The sequence below is a fragment of the Mytilus edulis genome, chromosome 7 (genome assembly GCF_963676685.1).
Source record: "Mytilus edulis chromosome 7, xbMytEdul2.2, whole genome shotgun sequence".
Taxonomy (NCBI): Eukaryota; Metazoa; Mollusca; class Bivalvia; order Mytilida; family Mytilidae; genus Mytilus; species Mytilus edulis.
Window position 1 is genome coordinate 69,276,029 of NC_092350.1, and position 5,253 is coordinate 69,281,281.

General features: G+C 31.7%; 1 pseudogene; it reads left to right on the top strand.

Annotated features, from left to right (window-relative positions):
- Nucleotides 1-316: 316 nt before the first annotated feature.
- LOC139483369 (uncharacterized) lies at nt 317-2,151 on the top strand (annotated as a pseudogene).
- Nucleotides 2,152-5,253: the final 3,102 nt, after the last annotated feature.

The following is a 5,253-nucleotide window of genomic DNA, read 5'->3' on the forward strand; positions in this document are numbered from 1 at the left end:
CGTTCGATGACTATCAGTGTTAAGTTTATCAGGTTCAAACTTACCTGTAGATTTTCGATGATCTAATTTCGTATTTCCCGTTTAAAAGGAGAATAAATAGGAGCTTTTACAAATGTATTATGATGTTATTCAAGATGTATTAAAAAAAATGTGTGTCTAATGAGGGACATTGGTCAATTATTCCCCTTTAATGATAACCAAGGTGGCAGTGCTGAAGTTCAGGTCCAACACACACAACATCTCTTATCTATCCTATATAAACTCACAGTGTTGATATTTCTTTACATATTAATAATTATAAGTTTTGTTAATTGAAATGCCATTTACTTGTTGTTGTGTACCTGGATGTTCTAACAGAGGTGAACATCTTTTCCCAAAAAATGGGGAATTAAAAAAGAAATGGTTAAATGCAATCAAAAGAAACTCTTATGAAGAAAAACACAAAGAATGGACACCAAGCAAAAGCAGTGTTGTTTGTCATGATCATTTTTTGCAAAATGATTATACATCAATTACAAGTTTTGGTAAGTGTATATTGAAATTAAATTCCAAAGATTTAATACTTAAAAAAAATAATTTAAAAAAAGTCTAAAATACGCTTATTATATTTTTCTTTAATTCTTATTTAACCTCATAAAGTGAAGAATAAGATGAGAACATTTGTTGCAATAGAAATGTAAATAGAATATTTTCTTTATTTTATTTTGTTAACTCATGATAGAAAGATTTATTTGTAATGTGTCATTATTACATGTAGCATAATTTGTTAATTATCAATGTTTATACAGATAATGTACTTTCACATGTCATACCTTGCTGTGATGATTTCTAATGTGGTTGTTTAATCTGTTAAAAGTAAGCTGGATTAATGAAAACAGTGTATGATAAACAGATAAAAAAAAAATATCAGGTCATCTTTTTATTATTAATAATTAATTATGTGTTTATTCTTGTAGGCACAGATGTTAGCAGAAAACAGTTGAAAAAAGGATCAGTTCCATCTGTATTTTGTTGGAAAAGAAAATTATCCTTAAACACCCCAGACAGAAGTGATCGACTTTTTAAAAGAAACAAAACAAAATCTGAACTATCATTCACAGAAGAAAATATTGAAATAAATGATCCATGTACTTCTGATATAGGACGGGAAGAATGTGTCGAGTCTACAACAGCACCCATAGTACCTGATGCAGAGTCGCACATATTATATACTGCTGTTCCACTGAAGTTTAGCTGTCAAACGTCATCCTGGGTTTCCCTTTCTATAGAAAATTTTAGGGATGATGATGCTGGTGTATTGTTTTATACAGGGTTGGCAAATTACAATGACTTTATATTTGTCTTGGCTTCTTTTGGAGAGGGAATATACCACATGAACTACTTGTATAACAGAGTGGACCAACTTAATATTGAAAATCATTTTTTTTAACCCTTATCAAGCTAAGAAGACACAAAACCAATTTTGAACTTAGTAGACTGTTTGGCATTTCTGAACATTCAGTGACAAACATATGGATCACATGGCTGAACTTTATGTCTAGACAATGGAAGGAGTTAGATTTGTGGCCAAGTCGAGATTTAGTCCGCTTTTTTAGTCCATCTGATTTCAAGCTGAAATTTCCATCAACTAGACTGCTTGTAGAAGGGACAGAAATGCCTGTTAAGAAACCGAAGTCTCCAATTGCTCAACAGTCTACTTATTCTACATACAAGAACAGAAACACAGTTAAAGTCTTGGTAGGATGCTCACCCAGTGGTCTGGTGTCTTATGTTTCTGATTCATACGGCGGATCAGTAAGTGACCGTCAAATAGTGGAAAGGAGTAATCTTATTAACTTATGTGATCCTGGGGATTCAATTATGGCAGATAAAGGCTTCAACGTTCAGGACTTATTTGCACCAAGCGATGTAACTATTAATATTCCAACATTTTTTAAGAAACGTAACAGAATGACTGGGAAAACAGTTTTAAGAGATAGAAAAATATCCAGTAAGCGTGTCCACATTGAACGAATCATAGGCTTAGCAAAGACATTTAAAATCCTTACTGTTGCAATGAATAGAACAGAAACAAAACTTTCAAGTGATATAATTTTTGTAGTTTTCATGCTTTGCAACTTTAGGCAATGTATCATACCAAGACATGCGTAAACCTAAAAATGACAAAATCAAAGCGTAATTGAACTTGTATTTTAAAACATAATGAATGCATAAACAATATTCAAAGCCTGAGTGAATGCATATAATTCAATATACATTTGTAAACAACGTAAATATTCTTCTATTGATACATTGAAATCACCCGTGTCACCAGGAATACTTATCATAACTGTTGTACATAAATTTGTCAAGAACAACCTGCTTAAAATATTTGTCATAAAATGAAGTTAAAGAACCTTTCATTTCAACAATAAATCTGTCATTTCTTTGAATTGTTATTAATTTGTGATCTTCATGTGTGTAAACAAAAAAGTCACATGTTTGTTTTCCAGTGCAAAACAGTTGTCCCTGTATTTGATAGTAAAAGTCATGTTTTGGGTCTAAAATCAACTCCCAATTTACCTCAGACAAGTAAGAAACAGATTTAGGTGTGATCAGTTCATTTCGTGCAGTATACGGACATTTGATTTCTAACAATGTATTGTTTTCTGTTAATACATCTGGAGAAGCAGCTAGAAAAGGATGCATTTTTGACACAAATAATCCACATTTAACAGTTTCTAGCTTCGTAATCGATTCATATTTCTCTATTGCTACTGGTTCATACTGTCTACCATGCTTGATAGCTTCTGTATATAATGCAGAACTTCTCGTATATGATAAAGCAAGTTTGTGAAAGTCTGTCTTGTCTGTTGCCTTACATATTCTGCCAAAATTTGAAGATGCCAAGCGCTTGCATCTCTCATTAAGCCATTGTTTGCTCTTGGATTGATCTACTGTTAATGCCTGTATTGAAATTATGTCTTCATCTGAAATTTGAAATAATTTGTTGTCTTTTAGCCAGTGATCCTCAGGTGAAAGCTTGAAATAATCATGATCTACTGCAATAGCATACGGATTAGCTGGTTGAAAAAGGTGTGATATAGGAAATGAACCAATGTTTGAATGGTTCAAACAAATATTCCTAAAATAGTCATTATATCCAATAACACTTCTAAACTTTTCCGGCAGTGGTTCAAAACTTACATTCAAACCCTCGTTCAAAATTGCAATTTCTGAGCTTTTATAGGTGAACCAGAAAATGGCTTACATTGATGAAAAGTTTGTAACCGTTGTGTACAAGTCTCTTCTGTCCTCAACTCCTTGAAACAAGAAAACTGGGTCATTCCAAAGAGGACTGCACATACATGTTTACAATGAGCTGTTGGGCCCATACCTGCAGCACATTCACACTGGGCCTCCATGATAGTTAGTTCTTTATTAATACAAACATCAACCTTGTATGTGATTTTTCTTTTCATCTCAGCATGACACTCCGATTTTACAAAAAAAAAAATCATTTTCAGTCCCTAGTCGCAAGTATTTCAAAAATCTGTTATTATACAATTGCTTAGCTTTAGTGTCCAGTGTTTTTCCCATTGGTTCCAGATATATGTCTATTGATTTTGATGTAAAATTTGAAAAGTCTGTCTCTGAATTCATATCTTTATATATAGAAGAAGATGGCAATGTCATGTTAAATTCATCCTCAGCAGTTTCTTTTCCAAAGTTCTGATTTCTGTCATATGATTCCAATCTAAGAATAAGTAAAAATATATTCATTGAATAGTTGGAAAATCCGTACAATTTTTCAAATAGCTATTTTAGACATTGCCTAATATCTATTTTAAATATACATGTATATTTAGCTACTTAATAGTAATATATTGTCTGAAATATACAATTCTCTTGTAATATGTTTGAATATGCAATAAATTTAATTATATCTAAAAGAGACTTCAATATTTCAATTTAAACACAAAGAAGACAAATATATATACACTTTAAATTAATCATATGAACATTAAAAACATACCTTTCAATTAATTCTCTTTTTCTTCCTGATACACGTGCACCTCTTGTTTTTAATTCTTTTTTAAGCTCAGGCAGTGTCCAGCTTCCATAATTTGACATATTGGTAGTGAAATTGACTATTGAACAGTTTATGATAAATAATAATGAACCAAAGGAATTTATAATATCTAAATTATCAGTATAAAAATGTTTGTATATAGTATCAATGAATGCATGCTGGCTTTCTTATCAACAGATGTGGTTGGACCTGATCTACCACAGCGCCATCTATAATTAAGTGGGGATAATCTTCACCAATGTCCCTCATTGTATTCATAAAACTTGATAGAATAAACAAGTGATATCTAACTAACAAATGTAAAGTTTTAAGCCATTTGATCAACATATATAAAATCAAATAAGAAGCTTAACAAACAGTGAGCAATAAAGGGGAGTAATTTCCAATCTAATCAATACATATATCTCTGATTTCTTATGCTCCTATAACAAGCGCACGAGTTCGGGTATATAAATGTTTATATAGTTTAAAACCTACTAATTCGCATCTGATAATAAACATGTACATTTTATTCCAGGCAGCACCAGATTCACAAAATCGTTGTACAAAAGCAGAGGCGGATCCAGTCATTTTCAAAAGGGATGGGGGTTCCACTCATATGACCTCATTCAAACCCTTTGATCGTCAAAAAAGGGGGATCCAACGCCGGATCTCTCCTTGGATCCGCCACTGAAAAGTGATCTTTATTAAGTATACTAATTCACATTTGCACTATACTCAACATTTGATGATATCCGTCAAACAAAGCGGAATAACTCAGATCCATATTGGTGAAAGTTGTATTAGTTTTATTGCTAGGAGTGTTGTCCAATTCTCTTTGTTAGTGATAACAAATCGACAAAAATTAAACCAAAAAGGAAAATTAGATACCTTTATGATAATCAAATTTGTAAAAACGAGCAAAATAATAATAGTTGTGTTCTGATTCAAAATCTTATTAATTGACACCTCTGCCTTTTTATGGAAACTTATGAAGACCTTGTATATATATGTGAGATAAGTTATTAAGTATTACATATACATTTTTTTATCTTGAATAATTCGGTGAAAATGATGATGTTAAACATCAAGGATTGATACTCTAAGAATTTTACAAGATATATCATACCCCAAGGATTTAGCTGAGGTTCCTGATCGCTCTGCCAATAACAAAAAAAATGTCAATTGTATTCATTAAACTT